Here is a 22,198-nt window from a genome sequence, read left to right as displayed (position 1 = left end):
GAGTAGGTTTTCCGCAAGAGCGTCTTTGACCATGATTTGGGCTCACTGTCTTAAGAATATTGGTCTGGACTGGCACCAGTGCCACTGGCAGGCCTGTGGATGAGTTGTTCAAGTTTAGGAAGTGGGAGAGGAGAGAGGAGCGTCCTTTCTCACTTTCCACTGGCCCTGCACCTTCATGGCCGGTGGGCCAGTCATCAAGTAGAACTTGTAATTTCCGGGTCTTGACTTTCCTCACTTGTATTTATTTGAGCATTGGTGGAAGCGAAAGAACTCCTTTCTGTGAAACCGGAGTCTTGCTTCTTTCTTCTTCCGGATTTCTCTAATCAGAGGAATGTGATGGGAAGGAGCCCGCTGTGGGTCTGTGATGACTCAGACTGTCATGGAGGGTGGTGTACCCATCTGTTACACTGTTGGATGTGGACTCCACTCACTGAGGGCGCCTGGATGGACAATGACAACGACTCTTCCTCTGTGATGAGATCCCAGGGCTTAAAAGCCCTGGATGGTGCAGGGGGAGGAGCAGGAAGACTGGCTCTAGGAAAGGGAAAGGTAGGGTGAGTGGCTTTCTGTTTCTGGGCTTAGGGGCTCTAATGCTTCACATGAACATAGCACGTAAACATGTGTTTAGCTGAGTCGGGCTGTGTTGTCGGCTCCTTGGATGCATCAGGAGGGTTTCTGAAAGCGCCACCAAGTGGACTCAGGCAGGCAGCCATGTCGTGATCACAGAGCATTGGGTGGTGTTAATAACTAAGAGTGTTTGATGGTAACTCCAGTAAGGACACAAACCAAGTGGAAAAGCAGCGTGTGGAGTTGGAGACCTAGGCAGAAGTGTTACCAAACGGGTGGGTGCCATAGGGTATTAGGAGAAGGTCCCCACTCACCATACTGGGAGCTGGTCCAGTGATGCCGATGCCCAGCACATGCGGCTCTTTCCTCCCCTTCCCCATCCTTGGCCTCCTCCCAACCCTGGTCCCTGGTCTTCCAGTCAGGAAAATGTCCACCGGGAGCAGCCTGGGGCACCAAATCAAATAAGAACTGGTCTCTGTGGCTCTGGGTGAAAGGGGCATTTGGGAAAATGAGCAGATAACCCTTGAGAAGGCTTGGAGAAAATGGATGACATAACCAAAAAAACCACACTGAATTCTAAGTTGTTTTGGCAGTGATGGACTATTCTATGAAAGGGCAAGGGAGCTAAACCCTTAGCCTGTGTTAAGAAAAGGATTTGACAGGGCTTCCTGGTGGTGGTGAGTGTGAGAAGGCTTCTGCCTGGGAGAGTAGAGCAACCAGCTCTCTTCCTCATGATCCTGATGGTCAAGCCCAGCTCTCACCCTTGGCATTGGGAGAACTCGGGCCAGACGTTTGGCCTTCCTGAGCTTGTTACCTCTCAACCAAAATGGCAACACAGGTTGGTGTGAGGATTGACAGTAATAGATATTACTGTGGTAGCACCTGTGTTATCTTTATGTGTCTAGGTATTTGGTGGTGTTTCTTAGACATCAGAGTCCCACATGACTGAGATTCATAAAGAGGTGGAATGGGCCCCCTGGTCTTGTGAAGCTCGCAGCCAGTCACTTCTCTTCCATGAACGTGTAGGACTCTGTATGTGGGGGAGGTCTCTGCCCCAGGGAGACCAGGGATCTACCCTTTTGCTGATAGGACAGGTTGGACTCACCGGAAGAGTCAGCCTGGGGTCTTACCCTTCTGTACGGGGCTCAGCACCGCGTCTGTCATGCTGAGACATTGTTTTGTGGGTGAAGGGCACACTTTTGCCATTTTAATGCAGACTTGCTTTTGCACCTAAACCGTGTTGTTGCGTCCACATTCTCACCCCATGTAAAAGTTGGATCCGAAACACGCATGGAGAGCCTGAGCACAGGTGCAGGGTCCTAGCCACCCAGGGGCTCGTGTTCTGCGCTCTCTGCCGTCGTGCCTTTTCCTTTGAGCCTCAGAGTTGCTGGAGTGTACGTTCCATTGTACAAGGCCAAGGAACCAAACACAGCACGGCCCTGTGCTGGGAAGGCCTGCCTTTCTTCTCTGCCGTCGCTGGCTCCCTTAAGTATTAAACAGCAGTATTCTAATATCAACGTCCCTTTTTTATTTGCTGTGACTTGCTGTGACTACAGTGATTTTAGTTACAGTAATTAGGTCACCCTTCATGGAGTCAGGCTATTTTAAGTGCCTCTTTAAGGAATATTGTTGCAGATTAGTAATTTTACAATTGGATGTTCTTGTGCAACTTTATTAAATGTAATCTGTCTTTTAAATGTTGCCCTTTTACAGTTATACATTTCTAATTGTTGCTGTAAATGCATTATCACTTTGAAATTAATTAATATTTCCATTTTGGCCGCCTGCAGTATAATAATCACTAATGAGAAACTCTTAGGGATTAATTCTTGACACAGCGACCCCTACTGGCGGAGCCTGTCTCTGACACTTCTTCCTCGGGGGGTCCAGAGGTCACGACCCGTATATGGGGGTTTCTGGGGAGACAAGCATTTTTCTCTCCCTCCTCCAACTTATGTTACAATTAAAATAATAGATAAAAATGAGACTAGGATTTTCTAGAATATTGTTTTAAAAAAGATAACAGGATTCTTTAGCTGCTTGATCAACATCTTGAAGGAAACTAGAGTTGACAGAAGCTTTCTAGTTTACAAAGTCACATCTATCCATCTGTGTTACATGCTTATTTTCCTGCCTACCTTGCTTTTTATTTAAATACCTCTAAAATTACATTTTTCATATGGACTCTAAAATTGCATGTTGCATATGGATGCATTTATATATATTATATGTATGTGTATATAATGCATTTATACGTACATATTACTTTCTGGGGCTTAATTCACAAAACCAGGTGTGTTGTTTTATCTAGTGATATAAGAGGTTCTGAAAAGTAGTTTTTGGCTATTTTTCAGTTGTTGCCGCGCACCCAAGTAGGAAGCAGCTTGACCGGTAAGGCCAGACACCGTGAAGCCTAAATGTATCAGCGTGAATGCCTTCACTCATTGCTTACAGCACTTTTACGTTAGAAACACTGAAAAAGCACAGGGAACTTACCCAGCTTGTTCAAGAAGTTGGACTATCAGCTGGCAGACTATTGGCCAGCTACTTGTCCACGTTCATTTTCTTTGTCAGATACACTGCCAGCCCCACCCCTTGGACCCAGCCCTGTGGTTGTGTCCTTTTTAAAACATCTGAAAGCACCTTCATGAAGCGCACCCTCTCCCCTTTCTTTCCCCCACAGAACTTGCAGTCCTGGTAAACCACGTCTCAGCTCAGATTCCTAGGTCCACGCCAGCCTTTTGCCATCAGTATGTAAATGTGAAGCTGAGCCCCTATCACGTGCCCCTAAGAGTGTTTTGTGCAACCACATATTTGCATTGGCAGGCAGTGGTCGAAAGAGTATCATGTGTTAGGGTAGCAGGAGCTTAGCAGATGTTTTAGAGGGACCGCGTTTTCAAATCATTTTACATAAAAAAAAAAAAAAAAAAGCAACTTGAGTTTGTCGAATTCTGAAACGATCGGATTGTGTTTCCTGGGGCCGCACTCAGCCCTTGTGCTGAGTTTTAACAGATGTGCAGCCGCCCCGCTAATGGATGGGCTCGTGATGCTGGTCCTGTTGCAAAGTTATAAATTATAACTAGGAAAAGCACATGGTGTCGTTCTGCTAACCTTCGGGAAACCCAAGCCTGGTAATTCTGCCCTTGAATAACCCGCGGCAGGGTGATTTATAGCTGTACAATTTAAAACATAATGAAGGAGATAATAGATGTTGATTTGTTCTTTAAATTAGCATTTTAGAAAAATACTACCCCTCCCCCACTCCTCCCCTTTAAATACCTCTTGTTGACCACACTCTGGATCTGATCAAGGACAAAAGTCCCTGTCTGAATCTCTGCGGGTACATTGGAGTAAAAAAGCAAGGGGCCTTTTTCTGTGCTGAGAGGAGGAAACATGGTTTTCAAAGTGGAAATTTCAGCATATTCTTCACTAATCTAAATATTTTGAGACTCCCGAGTGAGGGTTGAATTCTCTGGCTGCCTTGTTCTTGCCAGGCCAGATATGTTAGAAAACCAGACTCCTAGGACCCCTCTGTGGTTGGGCCACACTTTGGCTTCTCTGTAACCACCCTTTCTCTCCCCGTGGTGGGTTCTTCCCCTCTCTGAAGCCATGTCCCCAGAGCCTCAGACATTCTTCTTCTTTTTCAGGGTTATCGTTAGCATTGGCTTTATCATTAGCATTTATTAATCATCTCTCAATTCTGTTTGGAGCTCTAAGGTTTACAGTGCTTGTCCAATTCAAAGTCTAAAGGATATGATCAAATGCAAAAGAGCATGGCATTTATGATCAGTAGGCATATGTTCAGAATTTACATTCCCCCCCCTTTTTTGGTTGTATAATTTTGAAATGATTCACCCTCTCTCAGGCTCATTTTTTGCCAAACATTTTTTAGATGTTTTGGGCTGTGAGTCAACATCCAATTAAAAGTTGTTGGAATAACAGAGGGTTTTGGTGTTTTTTTTTTTTGAAGTCCCTAGGCAGCCAGGGTGTTCTTTGGCTAATATTTAGGCAGTTTCTCTGTGATTGTCCTGATTTTTCCCTCCTGAGTATATGATGGGTGCAGCAGCACCAACCTTTGCAACTTCACCTGTGAAGTCAGGGTGGGAGGAATGAGATCCCTCTTGGCATGCTTTCTGCCTTTATCAAGGAGGAGAACATTCTGTCTCAGAACTGTCTTCCCTCACAGACTTCTCAGCTCCTGTTGGCCAGGACTGAGCTGCCTGTCAGACCCTGGGTGCAAGGGAGGCTGGGGGAGGGAGTGCATTTTGGCATTTTGGGTTTCTAGGGTGAAAGGCAAGATCTGACGGCAAGGAAAAAGGCTAGGATGATGGCTTCTGAGCAGACTCTCTTGTGTACATAGTTTCCTCATCTGTCTAATGGGAGCCCCATCTATAGAGTCATTGCGGAAGTAAGTGAGAATTAAATGGTAGAAACCCGACCTAATCTGGTCCCCTCACATTTACCCAGCTCTGCCTCAAGGCGCTTTCAGTGTGTCCTTCTTCCTTCTCCAGGGTGCTGAAGCATGCTGCTCTCTAGTCTAGAATGCGCCTTCCCCTCCATGCCTGCTTACTTCGTCATCATCCCTCAAAACTCAACCCAAGCATCACAGCTCATGGAGGCCTTAGATCCACATTTGGTCAGGATCCCCCGTGACGTGATGTGCTTTTATAAGAGGCACCGCTCATCACATGTTAGTGTCTTGTGTGTGATAACACGCCCATCAACACATACCAGCTGAGTGAATGAAGGAGCCGGGGATCTCACCTTTGTAATGTTGAACACAGGTGCAATTTAGAGAAATAATCCCCATAGTCTCAAGTTTAACGTCTGTCTTAAAAGTACCGTTGTTGCCTCCATACTACGGTGTCCTTGGTCTGTAAGGCGCATGCTCAGCAAATATTTGTAACTAGAAAATGATTAGGCGCTTAATGAATGACAGTCATGAATTCCTTGCTTATTGTGAGTCTCTCTGAGGAGGGCAGGGAATTGCAGTTCAGAATGTGTAGATAAAGAGCTGAGACTTGGGACATCCCTCTCTCCAACCAGAGTCACACAGCTGGTCCACAGGACTAGAACCCAGCCATTCACCTCTGAACTCCTGGCGACACATGAGGGGGCCACCCAGAGGTGTGGGCGTGGAGGGGGAATGCATAAGGAGAACAGCAAGGCGTGGGAAAGAGAGGAGGGGCTTTGGAGGCAGGCAGCTCTGGACTCCCACCCCAGCACTACCCACTTGCTAACTCTTGGGCACATTTCATCCCCTGGTTAACATCTCTGCACGAAACCAGGGTGGCCTGCCTGCCTCCTGCATTGTGTTGAGAATTGAGCAAGGGCAGGGACGTGGCAGCTGTTCAGTAAACACTCACTGGTGTTGCTGTTATTGACCTGTGTCGAGGGTAAAAGATGGTGAGGGTATAGCATTCGGGGCATGATGTATTAGATAGACAGTAAATGTTATCATCGTCATCGCCATTGTTTTTTCAGACAAGGGAAAGGTTGCTTTACTTCCCATTGCTCGAAGATGCCCGTGCTCCTCACCATGGCCCCATGTCCATCACAGAAGTTCTAATTTTCCCTTTGAACGTTAGGCATACAAGCACCAGGTACAGTACAGCCCTGAGTTGCATAATGTCAGCCCTCCTGGCAGCCCACTGAAGCTAACGGTGCCCCTTGCTTTGAGGACAGAGTTGTCCTTTCCTGTTGGAAACAAAGAGGAGGAAGACACGCCTGGCTTTATGAGGCACTTCATCACTGTATTTTCTCTGCCTCGTGATGCAGTGTTTAAAGTCTGGTCAGGCCTTTGTTCTCGAATGAGCGCGCGAGAGGGGGAAAAAATGCCTATCTGGCCCTAATACGTGTGACAAATTATTTAATGAACATTTAACCAGGATTTGAAATTCCCCCAGTTTTATCTTCCCCGTTTCCTTTGCTTGTGCGTCCCCGCCGGCACTTGGGTACTGCACTGCCTCTTTTTAACTCCCTTCCGAGCTCTTTTATTACTTTTAAGTTAGTGGTGTCTTCTTTGATCCTCCCCCTCCAGTTTCCTTTTCTCCAATTTCATACTTCTTTCCAGTGATTTTTGGCCGCTGCGCAGTTTCGCTATCGGAGGCCAGCACGATTAAACAGACGCCAGGAGTTTGTGTTGCCCTGCGATGCTGTTTCTGAAATGTTTATTCTGTGAACATTGATTTTCGTATAAACCACCGGACATGTTGGTTTTTCCTTGTGAGGCGGAAGGTACTGTTTTCCCAGCAGCAATAGGGAGAACTTGGAGCCTGGGGTTCCGAACCGTTCAGAAGCTGAAATCCGTAAACTCTGCCCTTCTGACTACACTGAGATAAGTGTGTGCCTTGAAGGACAGTGGGACATATGTTCTCATGCGCCCCAAGGACCTGCTGAATGGCAGGCGCCCCCCTCATGGGTTTAGTTTCCTGTGTCTCGTCCCACTGAATGTCGTTTTAGAGCTTGCTGTCCTCAGACATTGGCGTTCTCAGAACAAGTCATTCACCCTCGGTAGGCCTCAGTTTCCTTCTCTGTAAAATGAGTCACTAACCTGAGATATGGTGTCCCAGGACTTGTGGATTTTACCGTGTCATTTGAATGGACATTTTTTTTCAAAAAGACCCATGCTGGTTCATATGCTTTATGCTGAAAACTCTGGATGAAAGACAAATCTACCACCATAGACTGTCGCCCTAATTTTATGAAAGGATGGGCATTTAAAGGGTGGGCAAGAACGAGGCAGGACAGGACTGTGGAACAGAAAGAAGTGCTCTCAGGTAAGTGCATCTGGCTGCAGGGCTGGCCCTTTCCGTGCTGTCGTGGGCGTTGCTCACGTTGCTGAACATGCTGGGCTTGCCCCGGGCAGTGAGTGGCCTGCGAGGATTCCAGAGGTACTCTTTCAGCCCCAGAGCTCTTCTGGGCATCTGTCAGATCCCAGGTTCTTGCAGTGACTGCCTGCGTCACAGTAACTGAGTCGGGAACCCATGGGGACACCGTCCGTGGAACGCGGACTCGCCAGAGCGGCAGTTGTTTCCTGTAAGCACCTGTTTTGTCCCGTGTTCTTTCAGAAGGGTGCCCCTCCCTCGACGTCTCTCCCAGTGTCTCTGGGTCTGGAACCCGGCCCCTCTGCTTATGGTCAGCTTTCAAGTTGCTGTTTGGAGGCTCAGCCAGGGAATGGTGCACTTCAAGTTTGCGTGCTTGTTGCCGGGGTTCAGATCCTAATGGCCTGGAAAACGGAAGACTTTGCTTCCCCCCTGCCTTTAAGCTGGAGGCCTCTTGGAGGCACAGCCCTGTGTGACCAAACCCCAGAAGGGACAGCTCATAATTTTGGCCCATTCTGTATGGTAGAAGCAGGTCAGTGGGTCTGAGCCACACTCAAGAGGAGAGGCTCTCACAGTGGTGTGAATACAGGAAGCAGGAAGCCTCAGGGCCATCTCGTACTTCACAAATTAGGGTTTATTTAGTCTTTCTGTGTGAGCTTGTGCACGCGCGCGCGTGTGTGTGTGTGTGTGTGTGTGTATATGTGTGTGCGCGCGCGTGCGCACGCGCCTTTCGGTAAGCAGTCTGGTGGCAGATTTGGGTCCTGCTCGTTCTTGGCCCTGAGCCATGGCATTCATTACTGATGCGTGTGTCTTTGCCTTGCTCTTGTTTCATTCTCTCTGCATTCTTGTCTTTCCTCTCTCTGGGCTGAGGGGTACCAGATGCACCCATCCAAAAAAAAAAAAAGTGTGTGTATTAGTGTTGATTATTTTGCACTTTTGTCTCATAATGAGAGAGAGAAGATTTAGTCTTTTAGTAAGAAAGCTTATGAAAAGAATAAAGAAATGTATGGATTGTGTTCCTTAAAGTCAAGTATTTGTTTTCATGCTGGTTGAACAGAGGGGGCCATGTTCATCAGTGGCCTGAATTTTCTTTCTAAAAAAATATACCTATTTCTGAGTTTTGATTTAAGTTTCAAAAATTGTCCAGAGATCCTAGAGTTTTTTTTTTTTTAAGCCATCAAGGTCAATGAAGCTCACTGATCATTCAAAGCCTATGTAGAATATTATTCTTATTCTAGACCATGCATAAGTCTTCAGAGTTGTTGTTGTTGTTGTTGTAGTTTTGGGGTCTATTTTAAGTAGGAATCTAAGAAAGAAAGAAAAACAACTTCCATGTTGCTGTTTGGGAGAAATAAGAGATTGTGCACCCTGAAATTTGGTTCTCATGTTCCAAAACCACTCCTGTTAAGAGGTATACTATGTGAAGTATCTTATTTAGTAATATTCTAATTTCCCTTGTGAAAGATCATGCCCTTTTCCCCCAGCTGGGCTTCACCGTCTACCACCTTGTATAGACTCTGCATCACTTGAAACATGTTATCTTTGAATTTCATAGGATGGGGGTCTCTTTAATCATTTACATTTTTGAAAAAAAGAAAGTGAAATATTCTTTCCAAAGCCAAAGTAATCGGCAGGAGTGCGTGGTGTTTGTTCAGCTGGATATCTTATTTATTTGAAGTACTGAGAGAAATCTCCCCTGACTGCTCAGAAAAGGGAAGAATAAACAGAGCGGGTGTCCAAGTAACCTGAGCCACAGAGGCTCTCGTTTCACAGAAAAGTTATAAAAAGTCTATTTGCCTGATCCAAAAAAAATACTGTATATCAACTACTGAGAGCTTTGTACTGTTTTCTTAGTATTCTCACTCTTTAAAAGAAAAGGAAAAAAAAAGCTGTAAAATCTGGGAACTTTAGAATTTGGGGGGAATATTTTAATATTCCTAGGCAGGTGAATGCCGTCAGTCTGTTTTTTCCTTCTCAGAACATGACTCCTCCCGCTGGCGTGGGTGTGTGCTACGTGCCATCTGTCTCTTTGTTGACTGTAATCATCAAAGGTCGGGTAATGCGGTTAGAATGGCCGAAACTTAAGCATTCACCCTGGGCACGTTCCCTGTAAAGAAGGTGTTATGAAGAAGTTTCAAAGGAAAAGAAAAATGCAACTTATTTCAAAAGAAGTAGAATCTGGAGGATACCCAGTCCTGAAAGAAAGAACAGATTTCTTCTCTTTTTATTCCCTCTGTTATAACTGTTAGACATAAGTGGGCGTCCTTCTTGTGGTTGAAAAATGAGGGAACATACCAGCTTCCTTCATCCTGAACCTGGAATAGTCTCTTCTCTGTGATGTGCTTTCCCCTTAAACACAGATTCCTGCATCACAGCTTCCAGCGTCACTTCATCTCTGCTGGCCTCATGTTTGAACCCATAGCCAAAATCAAAAACAAATTAAGAATGTAGCTAATCTTTGCTGAATCTGCCTGACCATTGACATGCCTCTGTGTTGGGCTGTGGTGTGCAGGTTTGGCCCATATTGGGTGCAGGGTGGGAGGTTTCACTGTGAGTTTTCTGGAAAGGAGTGTGTGTTCTATAGGCTTTGAGAGCAGCCACGGCCTCAGCTCCCATTGGCCAGAGCTCACCTACCCATTCCATCCCCACGGTCCCGGGTGGGCAGAGGAGAAGAGCATGTCGGCCTGTTTTGGGAAAGAAGAATTCATCGCCATGTAGCAGAAAGGCCATGCGTGGGGGTCCAAGTTGCAGAAATCAGGCTCTGCATCCTAGCCCTTCCTCCTGGATACCCCCATCATCGTGGGCAAGTCACACTACCCTCTGGGCCTTGCGTTCTTTTTCTCTTTGTAAAAGAGGAACCAGTTCCCAGATCTTTCGATTGTCAGAGGATTAAGGCCAGCTCAACCCTTGGGCATGTGCTGATTTTCTTTATATCCTTCCAGTTAATGTGAATTTTCCTGAAATTGACTGATTTCTAAGAACACATAGGAAGTATTGTGAAAGATCTTGTCTATTGTTTGGCCCTAAAACATACCAATCCCCTGTTCATAAGAAATACTCTTTAAGGCTGAACTCCAAGCAAGACCCATGAGCTACCTTAGGACCCGCCTCTTGATAATGCGATTATATCATAATGTACTGTCAGAGTGCCTAGTCCAGTCTTGTGCTTTGTCAAATCATGTGAACGCTGTTGGTAGCATGTCAGCCTCCTTTGGTCTTTAGTGATTCTGATACATTGTGTCCACCTTCTCCTGTGCTTGTTCTTTCCTTCAGTTCAGTCAGTTCAGTTGCTCAGTCGTGTCCGACTCTTTGCAACCCCATGAATCGCAGCACGCCAGGCCTCCCTGTCCATCACCGACTCCCGGAGTTCACTCAGACTCACGTCCATCGAGTCCGTGATGCCATCCAGCCATCTCATCCTCGGTCGTCCCCTTCTCCTCCTGCCCCCAATCCCTCCCAGCATCAGAGTCTTTTCCAATGAGTCAACTCTTTGCATGAGGTGGCCAAAGTACTGGAGTTTCAGCTTTAGCATCATTTCTTCCAAAGAAATCCCAGGGCTGATCTCTTTCAGAATGGACTGGTTGGATCTCCTTAAGTCACCTTAGATCCTTTCTTGGGAGCAGGTCATATAGGAATTAATGCAGTGATTTATTTTGAAGCAGAGGCATATTCCATTGAATCTCTTAATTACACCAGACCAAAAGCAACTCTGTCTTGGTCTGTACTTTTGGAAGTGTGTCTGTATTGTCAATACTCAAGAGATTTTGCAATACCCCTTGAAAAAAAGTTTACTAAAAGCATCCTAGGTTAAAAAAAAAAAAAAGCATCCTAGGTTCAGAACTTTGGAAAGCTTTCACGGTTTTTTTTTTTTTTTTTCTTTTCCTCACCTTATTTCTCCATATGATTTATACAGTACTGATTATTTATTGTTACCGAGCATCATGCCAGCTACCTGGATGGTAAACTTTTAATCAGACATGAATATGTTTATGTGTGTATGTGTGTATCTAATCACAGTTCTCTAAGGGCTTAATAAATAAGTGTTTATCCCTTTTTTGGTCTTTTTGTTTCTTGACCATTTTCTTTCCCCTCTGCCTACTGTTGTTTTCCAGTAAGCTATTTATATCTTAACATATACCTTCATGAAAAAAATTACGTATTCAGGTAACTGAAGATGGTTTGTAAAGACAGAAAGAGTTCATGATGGCAATGTATGTGGATGGTAGTAGACAGTAAGGATACAAGGAGTGGGTTGGTTGGTTTGTGATATCATGCAGACAGGCGTGTATACTTAAAAAATCTGTTAGAGAGGAGAGGAAGATACAGCCTGCAATTTCAGCCTACTGTTTTGATCTTGAGGCTCTAAAAAAGAATGTTGATGAATAAGACATTTTAACCAGAACCATATCAACACTGATCATTTTTTTTTCCCCCTTGGGGGTCCAATACAGGGTGAATTCCATTAAGTCAATGAAATACCTCCATTGAGTTTTTAAACAGCACAAAGATAGTTCAGCAGTTGCTCTAAAACTTTTTTTTTTAACTGAAATCCTTTTCACCAGGACCTGTTTTGTTTCATATATATTTGTAATGTTCATTTAAACCAGAAAAATATGTCACTCATTGGATAAAAGACCAATAGTCATGTCTTAGCTAGTACCTAAGAAATTCTCCAGCAAGTCCACCCAGTCTAGTATTGAGGGTTTCATAGTTATCCAGGACCGCTCTCTGAACATGGTGATAATCGGATTCTTTTCCAAACTGCCAAAGACTTGGATGACTTGGGGACTCTCCCTCTCTGTACTGTGGTGGGCGTGTAGGCAGTGACAGATCATTGTGTCCTGTTGTTCCAGAACAGCGTCTTACGGAAAATTTTTAAAGACTAAAGTTTTTTTAATGCAATACATAAACTGATGCATATGTACTTAGTTAGGCATGTCCGTGTATGTGTGTCTGTATGTATAATACGCATGTGGCTGAGTCAGAAGTTTCACAAAACAGTCTCCAATGATGGGCAGTGTCCTCTTTTCTTGGTTGCATTTCATTTTTTTAAAGTGCTCATTGTGACCCATTTTTACCAGCCACTATTAATTTCACCTCTCACTCTTATCCAAAATCCACCCTGTGAAAACTACTGCTCTAAAACCGTTTAATCATGTCCCATCTGATAAAACGTTCATGGGGTGCTGTGTGTGCTGAATTCCGAGGCAGAAAATTTGAAAGTGAGCACGTCATTTTCCTTGGCCTCTGGGTGCTTACCTTAAAAGGGCTGGGGATTTAAAGCACGTGAAAGTGAAGGGAGATGAGTGCCGCTGGACACAGTCCTTTTCTGCCTTGGGGGGTACACACGGGAGTCGTCAGGTGAAATTCTAGAATGAAGCTGACATTTACTAAGCCTGGAAGGTCATGTCGGAGGAGGTGAGCATGTCAACACAAAAAGGAGAGAAGACTGAAGCAATGGTATGGCTAAGACTAGGATTAGGGACAAAATTAAAACTCAGCAATCAGAAGATTTCAGTGTGATGTTTCCAAAAAATAAAAATTGATGCGAAAAAGATCATCTTTCACAAAGTTTCACATTTTAAATCAGGATAGGATCAATGTTATAGCGAAGGTTCGAATAACAAACCTGGATTTGTGGTGAGCCACGCAGGAGGTGAAGGCAAAAAAAAAGTCCACTGCGGGCTACAGATAACGGGATCTCATGAGCTCACATTAAAACTGAAATGATGATGGCGGTTCGATGATGCTGATGACCTACATGGCTTCCGGTTTGGTCAATGAACGTGGAAGATAAATGGGCAAGACTCCATATGGGACGTACACATCTATGGATGGCATTTTGTTGAAGTGCCTATATATGTGTGCATGTGTGAGCAAAAACTATCTGATCATTAAGTTTTATTTAGGGCAGACAAAATATTACCCTGTCTTGTCTGCTTTTAAGGCAGTTAGGTAGTTGTATTACATTCTTGCTTGAGGATATCTAATATGGAAGTATATTATAATATCCAGTATTTTTTATTTCAATCAATGCAGTAATTTTCTGCTGATGTTCAATATTTTTTCACATTTATTAAACATAATCTGAATAATTTTTACAAAATAATCACTAGAATTGTGAACCTGCGGTCCTCTGAAACATCTAGCTTAAATCTTTTGGGTGATGACCCTTAATGAATGATCCAAGACAGATTTTAGAAAGAGAATATTTAGAATATCCAGAGTGTCACTTCCCCATAATATGTATAAAAATTAGCATGCCCAGTCATTATTTAAGTAGCTGTGGTCTTTGAGTGAGTACCAACATTAACAAACCATGTTAACATGGTTTAAAATGTGTAATGAAATTTGCAATGCCATCTGATGATGGAACTATCGTATTAGCACCCACTGTGTTGACTGATCATCCTGGCAAAGAGCTGTTTGCGTCTTGAAGGGGAAAAGGCTCGTCCACTTGCGGGCTGGAACCATTTCTGCAAGGACTGTCTGAAACGATAACCCCTGGAAGGACGGTCTGTCTGATGTTGAGTTGCCGTGTGATCCGTGCCCACCCTGTGATTTTAATTTGCTACGCACTTTTCAGAGTTGGCCTATGTTCAGACCGAATGGTAATGTTCTGACTGTGTGTTCTGTTTGTTTTCTTGCCGTGGTCCTCATTAAAGGCCTTTCCAGGGCCTTCCTCAGATCTCAGATGATGGCTCTTCCGAAGCAGGATTGTCCCGGGGCAGCAAAAGCTCTCCTGAAAACAGGCCGTCTCCCCCACTTAGAGTAAAAGGATGAAAAGCTTTTTCATCTGGTCCGGGTTTGCTGCTTGCTGTCTTGATCCTTTCAAGGTAAAGACTGATCAGAGTACCGAGGTTTACCATGCAAGTGTTGCTTTATGCCTAATATGTCTGTCCTGAGTGAGTGAAGGTGAATTCCACCAAAGTGGAAGGAAATACAGACGCTCCTTTTCTTGACTTTTTAAAGAATTCTTGAGTTTTTATTTCCCAAATGCTAAGCTTTCCTTTGGGAAATCTTAATACCCCTTCTTACAAGACTCTCTGCCTTGACAGCATTCATGGGGAACACAGAGCGGGACGTGTAAACACAGTGTGAGCTCAGCAGCCTTCGTTGGGCTCTGGAACGTCCCTGTTTCATGTTTCTAGATGAGGAAACTGAGGCATCCCTCAGTAATGAAGGGTGATGGGTGACCTGGTCTATAGCAGACATAACCTGGCCCATCTTGTCCTGCGGATTCCGTTTCAGTTTTCGTTTCCCTCTCCCGCATTCCCTGCCAGCCAGTCGTTTTGCTTCATTGACATGGCGTTATTTGACTTAAACATTTACTTATTTTCTTATCTCACATCTAGAGCGTATGTGGTCATTTTTAATTGTGTTATTACACAGCATTTGAAAAAATAAATAGAATATAAGTCACCTGTCTTTTAGCCTTAGCAGGAAGAAAGACGGTCCGATATTAAAAGCATACACTTGTTTTTATTTGAATGTGCATGTTTTGTTGTTGCTGTTTAGTCGCTCAGTCATTGCAAAACCCGTGGACCATAATCTGCCAGGCTCCTCCGTCCATAGGGTTTTCCAGGGAAGAATACTGGAGTGGGTAGCCATTTCCTTCTCCAGGGGAATCTTCCCAACCCAGAGATCAAACCCATGTCTTCTGCATTGCAGGTGGATTCTTTACCACTGAGCCTCCTGAGAAGTCCTTTATATATGAATATACACACAAAAATAATATATGAACTCATATGAGTACCAGTGCATGCCAATAGGTGGCCCTCTCCTTCACCCGTGTGTGGTTTGAGTTGGAATTGGCTTATAGAATGTGGAGGGGAAGAGCAATGGAGTGATTATAGTACATCCTTACTCAGCCTTGAGCGGATTAAAAAACCTTCGTTTCCAACCATTTCCATTCCCCATGTCACCTTGGTATTTAATTTACTTCGCTTACATGACTACCTGAGGTTTTCCAGGTTAGTTGCTCCTATTGATTATAACCTAAAGGGATAATGTTAGTACACTGAATAGATTATATTATCTGAGTGGAGGCCAGCAGATGTCTTTGGAAGAACTGATCCTCCAGAAGCTTGCGTGGTAGAGTGAACTGAGGCATGCTGAGCCATCTCTAGCGGCCACGCTGTTGTAACCCTAGAGGTTACCCAGGCCGAGCCCATTCGTATAGAGAGTGAGGAACTGAACCCTGAAATGTTTCAAGTTCTCACCAAAAGAAAGTGAAGCGGTGTCACTGGCGTGGCCTCTCTGGTATTTTGAGTGAGTCCGTATTTCTTGCATGATTGGATACTTCAGTAGCCCTGGAGCAGCACTGTGCTACAGGTTCCTTTAGTGGTTATCCATGTCTACTGAGTGAAATGCACTGTGGTGGTCCAGGATTTTAGCTTTCATCACAAGGATCACCTCCTCCTCTTCACCTTCTTCCTTCTCTCCCACCATTGGGGTCACATCTGGTATCCTCTATTTTGCTTTGTTTTGCTTTCCTTCGTATGTGTTTGAAATCTATACACACGAGTATTTGTGGTGCATTAGTTGTGAACTATCAAGACATCAGTAGTTTTATATTGGGCGAAATTTGCTCTCTGTGTTTGCATGTGCCATTATTAAAGGCTGCTGATGTTTGCCTAGATATTCTTCTAGTTTAAATATAGTTCAGTATTTTATAGTGATATCAGGGGCTTGTTTACATTCTCACTCAGCCTGAAGGCCTGCTTGATGTTACGAATGAAACATTGCCAGATGCAATTTAAAAACCCAAGAAGTTGTATATAATAGAATAATGAATGATTCTCTCCCAAACCCATTGGTCTAGGACAGAGCTTCTCTAAACTGAGTTTGAACCATAGCAGACCCACCTTAGATTAGTATGCTCTTATTTTGCCCTTTTTTTGGTTAATTAATTACCCCAAATTTTACCCTCATAGAACCTTGGGTGTCGCTTCGATGCCTACAGAGATCTTCATTGTCCAGTTCTAGAAGCCGCTTTATTTCTGAAAGTCTTTACCTGCCAGTTTCATCAATTTCTGTCCCTCTAGGACGAAAACACACAACTCCTGGAGCTCTCCTTGGAGGGCACCAAAGCTCTGTGGGGGTATGTGTTGGATGTAGACTGGTTTAGGCAGGGTTTCCATCATTCCAGACATGTGCCTGCCCTGTACACGTGTTTTTATTGACAAACACAGTTGGGAAAATTCAAGAAAGCAGTATTTTTAAAAATACTTTTAAGGCATAGAGAAATACCTAATTGTTTCTCTTTTTGTAAATCCAAAGTAATTTTCTTACAGTGGGGGACTAAATATCCATGCTCGCTCCCTCCTCTCTCTGAATTAATCGAGTGTTGTTGCTGACTGAATTTGCTCCACTGAACTCCAGCAGCTCGCAGGACTCCAGGCTCCCGCGATGTGTGGAGAGTTAAACACAGGGACCCCCAAGGAGGGAGGTGACCCAGAATTCTCATAACGTCAGGCTGCGTGCTCCCCTGGAAGGTAGCCCTGCGGCAGGTGGGTTTCTCCAGCGCACATAAACCCAGATGCGCACAGCAGCCTGGTCTGTGGGTGACGGGGATTTTGCTGATGGTTTGCAAAATCAGAGTCAGTTTATTATGTTGTTGTTAGGATATTTCAGGATATAGTTTTACACATAGTGTTGGACTGTTGTGTTTGCAGCAGGAACTAAACCAAGTGCCCTGTTCTCTGAAGGTCACTGTACCCTCTTGGACCTTTCTTCTGTCGCCTAGCATGGTCAGTTGACTTTTTGTGTAAATTCGTTCTTAGGTCTTACGTGGGAAACTGGGGTCGGGGCGTGATGTCCTTGCAGCCAAGTGGGCATGGACATGCTCACAGCACAGGCGAGGCACCAGCCAGTTACCTGGGATGGCAGAGGCCACCCGTGAGCTCTTGAGGCAGCCTCGGAGCCTTCAGTCTGTCTTTAAGATGCCGGCCGAGGATGGGAGCAGTGAGTCCCAGTCTCTCGGTAGTGCTTTCTAGGTTCTGAGGAAGCACCTGTATAAACACACACTGTTAGGTTGTAGTAAGTCTCCTCTCCCGGTGTTTAAACTGATAATTAATTGCGGATGACACCATCAAATAGATGAAGTCTTGGAATACTCTGGTGCCCAGAGTGTCCACATGGCTTTGCATTGAAATTGTGTTGAAAATGGCCACCCAGTATTAGAATGGTCCTGTCTAGAGTGTTCTTACTTGGTGTCCTTTGGGTTGTTTTCAGAGTTACATGGTGGTGCAGAAGAGCAGAGAAGAAGCATTTGCTGAGTGTCAGGCACTGGGCCAGGTATTTCTTACATGTCCTTGCACTTACTTTATTTCCCTAGTAACTTTTTGGGCTATGAATTATTATGCCCATTTTACAGATGAGAAGACAGAAGCCTTGAGTGACTGGCCTCAGTCCTACCGTCGGTAAGCAACAGAACTGAATATCTGACCCAAACACACATGCCCTGCCCATTGCATCTTTCTGCTTCTGGAAGCATGAACTCCCCTGCATGCCACAGCTTCTGCGGGTTGCCCCTCAGTCCCAGGACTGAGCTTGGTTTTATGGGTTTGTCCTATGGTCAAGCATGGCACTATTGCCGCTCGGCCACTTGGGAACGTGTGTGGTGAGGAGGAGGACAAGGGAACGTTGTAAGGAGTTCAGTCTGTCCTTTGATGCTTGGGACCTGAGGCCTGGGAGGAGTCAAGAATGGAGAGAGGGTTTGTGGGCTGCCTTCTCTGGTCGCAGTGGGGGCAGTTTGCGCTTTGTATTTTCCTTCATTGCTGTCAGATTTACAAGCCATCTTTCATGTGGTCTTTCTAGCCCTTTTCTATCCTTTCCTCTTGGAATTCCAGTGCTTCAGGTGCCCAGATTTCCCCAAACCTACTAGAGACTAGAACAGAGATCAAACTGAACTAGACATTCTGAAGTCACCAGTTCCTTTTGAAGAACATTGGCCCAGATAGCAGATTTGCAATTTGTCAAAGAGAAACTGGACATGGCAAAGGACAGTCTTGTCTAATGACCTGCTACAACTTTGCTTTTCAAGAACTAAAGCGCACACTTGACCCTTCTTAAAATATGACATGCAGTGTGTTCGGAACCAGATGACGTAGCAAGGCTTGCTTGGACTTACAAGATCGAGGGGTCCCTGAGCCGTTCTGGTGACGGTCAATGCTAAATGGATGCTTCATTTGAGTGGGATTATGAACTTGCTCTATTATAGTAGAAGCATCCCTTGTATCTTACTGCAAGCCGGCAGTGTTTTCCTTGGAAAATAATGCTGAGGAAATCGGGCCCCCAGATCGCTATAGGAATATACACGTTGCTTATCCTGTTTACCAAATTCTGGCCCCAGGTGCCACCAGCACCACAGCCAGAGTTTTCATCCTTCCCTCACGGGCATCCGGCCCAGCGTGGTGCTTGTCAGACTGTCTGGTTATTGCTGTGTTGTCCTCTGTGTGAGTGCAGTGCTACAAGAAGTGCTAGAAAGGTGTAGAATTTTGTGTCTGATTAAAGAAACGCACAAGCGCATATTTCACTATCCACAGAAACTGATCTCAGCCTTCACAAATAATTCTTATAAATCCAAAAGCTCATCTGCCAGATCCTACTTTCCCTGGCTGGCATGTGTTTAAGCCAGGCCCTCCTAACATTCGAGTCTCCATGCCCTGCTCCTGTATTCTCATTTATCTAAATGAGGTGCTAATTGGTATGTTTTGAGAAGGTAGAGAGTTCTGGGCAGGAGAAACCCATGCAAGCAAGCCAACTGTGTGTGTCCTTGGGACTCGATTTCATTTTATGAAAGGCGAAATAAAGACAAGCTACACAGAGCTTTTCTGTGAGGATCCCCATAGGAGTTCGTCTCACCTGGTGATGGGCAAGGTGTCCAGGAACAGCTGTTGTTTCAGCACACGTTGTTTGCAAAATCAGAGCCGGTTACGGGCTCTGAACCCTTCCAGGTTCTGCCTGAATCCCTTCCAGGTGCCCTGTGTGAAAACACACCACCAGGAGATTGGACATGCCCTGTGAATGATCCCTTATTTATTATCATTGAGCCCTCCCTTTTTTTTTCCATCCTGCCTTAAAATTATGGGCTGGAGCAGTTCTCAAGACTATTTATTTTAGGGGAGGAAAATGTTTTCCTTTAACCACAACATTCATGCAATAGCAACTGCTGGCAGTTGCCCCAGCATTTAAGGAAATATTGTTGTAAGGCTTTTATGTTCTGTACTTCAATCAGCCAGAGCCAGCAGTATCCCCATAGAAGGACCCTCAACAGACCATTTTTAGCATTTTGCTACAATTAAACTCCTCTGGTTTTAGCCCTCAGGCAATTTAGTACCTTTTTACATATGCACATTATGAACTTTTGACCAGGGTCTAACAGTCATATATTAGAGTGCCGTTCTTGAAAGCGGGCTTAACAAGTTCCTCTGAGTATTGCACTCGGAGCCAGTTGTGGGAAAGGTAATTGAAGCAACTTGCAGCGAGGCCATTCAGAATCTCAGCGATGATCCTAAATATCTCTCTCTCTCTCTCTTGCTTGCTCTCCTTTTTTTTTTCCCTCCTGCTTGTTTCCTCTGGAAGCTGGTAGCAAGAGCTTTCAAAGTCTGTGATTGATCTTTTATTCAGTAGCTAACGAGGGCTGTGATTCTATTAGCGTGCTACAAGGCAAGAGAGCGGTGATTTAATGAAGTGTCTGGCGAGCCGGCCATAGATTTATCCCATTGTCGCTAATTTGCAGGGCCGCGGTAAGCATCAAGGAAGCCGCACTCACACCGCTATTAAGCAGGTATTTCCTTAGTAAATTGTTGTAAGGTCAGGTACAGTTATCCGAGCCCCGCGATGCCTCCCGTCTTCCGCGCCTGCAGATGACAGCCTCCGTGCTGAGTGCTCACTGGAGTGGAACCGGGAGATCAGAGGTCCGGCTCCAAGTCGCCCTGAGCAGAGGCAGGAGCAGATGAACTGCCAGGCAGGGGTAATAGAGTCATAATTGGTGATTAGAACTGGAAAGGTGCAATAACATCTTAATACAAACTGGCGGACGTTACCGTTACTGTCAGTTGCTGTAAACGCGTCCTGCTGCCTGGACCAGGTCCGTTCCCCTTGATTAGCTCTGAGCATCCCGGCAGCAGCCACACTGAGGGCCTCCAGACGGCGGCTGCGGTCCTGGGTCTTGCCCCATCCCGGCTGTTTCTCTTGGGCACTGGCCCTTGCCCCCCCTCGGAAGGCAGCACGGCAGCCTTTGCCCACCGTCCTGGGAGAAGTGGGGTTTCCTAAGTGACCTCTGGTATTCTCTCTTCCCAGGTGCAGTGATGTTTATACACACTGGCGTGGAGACTCATTGAGCATTTGATAAGGGGAGGTATTTGCCTCGTGCCAAATCCATACCCCACTGCAATCTTGAATTCATAGGAACAGATTTGGTCTTGCCATGCCAGGAGGTAAAGAGGAAAGAAAAGAAGTGCTCAGCACTAAGGCATTTCTCACTGGAAATTGATGTTTTCTGAGACTCCTGGGGCAATTTCAGGCGCAGTCTGCCTCTTGAGGTGCCCTTGCAGGTGTGTGTAGGTGGCGTCCATCCATGGGGAAAAGGCTCATGAAGAAATTCCTTTACAGCGCTCCATGAAATGCCAGGCTGACTGAAAGGACACCCCTTTAAAAGCAAGGTGTCTAACTGTGATTTTATACCTGGTTGGAGAATTTTCTATGCTTTTCCCCATAATTATTCTTTAAATTCATAAAAAATGGAAGCCATCCAGCATTGTCCAGACATGCTGAGCAGATGTCATTGTTGATAAGTATTAGGTGACTGTCCTTATTTGGTTGTTTGGTGTCATGTGGTATTAGACAGGGCAGGATGCCTAGGAGCGAACATTGAGAGACGATAATGAGACAGTGTGTGCAGACCAAGTTCACATCTGGCATGTAATAGGCCTTCAACTCTTTTGAGTCTGTGATTGTAGCATCTGATGGTGAAGTCTTAGCAGGTTCTCACCCTGACCCCTGAACCTGAGCGATTCTAATGCTTAGTTCGCTCCCAGGCTGTTTTGTGTTAGGTTAGTTATTTTCGGTTAAGTGAAGAACTTAAAGGAGTGTTTTATTACAATGGGGCTCCGATTGCAAAGGACCGCCGGGTTGATTAAAAAGAGCCAGACTTCCCAGTTTCTCACGGTGGGCCTCTGGGCCTCAGGACAGCTGCGCTCAGCTTGCAGTGCTGGTGGGGCTGCCATTCCATCCGGCCTTCAGTCGAGACCACAACCTAGGCCACACGGGCAGTGGCCTGTTGTGGGGTCCACGAGGCTGATCACAGCACAGCCACACCAGTGAAAGCTCCGCCAGGACTTTGGCTGCTGAGCTGTGGAGACATGTCATAAAGAAGGCTCAGGCTAGGGCTCGTTGCTGAGCGTTGTGGCTGCGGGACGCAGAATCGAGCAGGAGGAAAGAAGGAGGGAGAGAAAGAACAGGGGGGCAGGAGAGCAGAGGCCACAGTAGGGAGGGAGGCGGGAGCAAGGGGGTGAGCTGGAAAGGGAGGGGAAGAGAGCTCACTGAGAATGTAGCCAGAGTCCCTGCTGGAGTCTGTTGAGTGCTCGCATCTCATTTAACCTTAACGGCAATCCCCATTCTCTAGGTGATACAGTTGTAGCTTGGATGCCTCGGCAGAAGCAGGGCTTGAGCCCTGGTCTGTCTGCACTTGCCCTGTCTCTGTGAGTACAGAAGGGCCACCTTGTGTCAGGAAGCTTCGGTCCCCTTCTTCCCGGGGTGGCCTCATTTCTAAGGTCTGAGAGCTGCCGGCCCCCCCACCT

The 22,198-nt window shown here is 45.5% G+C and overlaps 1 protein-coding gene across 2 annotated transcripts in view; it reads left to right on the top strand.

Moving 5' to 3' along the window:
* Positions 1–22,198, top strand: part of WWOX (WW domain containing oxidoreductase) — a 906,401-nt gene that overhangs the window by 263,395 nt on the left and 620,808 nt on the right. The gene's annotated exons all lie outside the window — the stretch shown is intronic.

The sequence above is a fragment of the Oryx dammah genome, unplaced genomic scaffold (assembly GCF_014754425.2).
Source record: "Oryx dammah isolate SB20612 unplaced genomic scaffold, SCBI_Odam_1.1 HiC_scaffold_13, whole genome shotgun sequence".
NCBI lineage: Eukaryota > Metazoa > Chordata > Mammalia > Artiodactyla > Bovidae > Oryx > Oryx dammah.
Note: the sequence above shows the minus strand (reverse complement) of the source record. Positions and strands in the feature narration are given on the sequence as shown.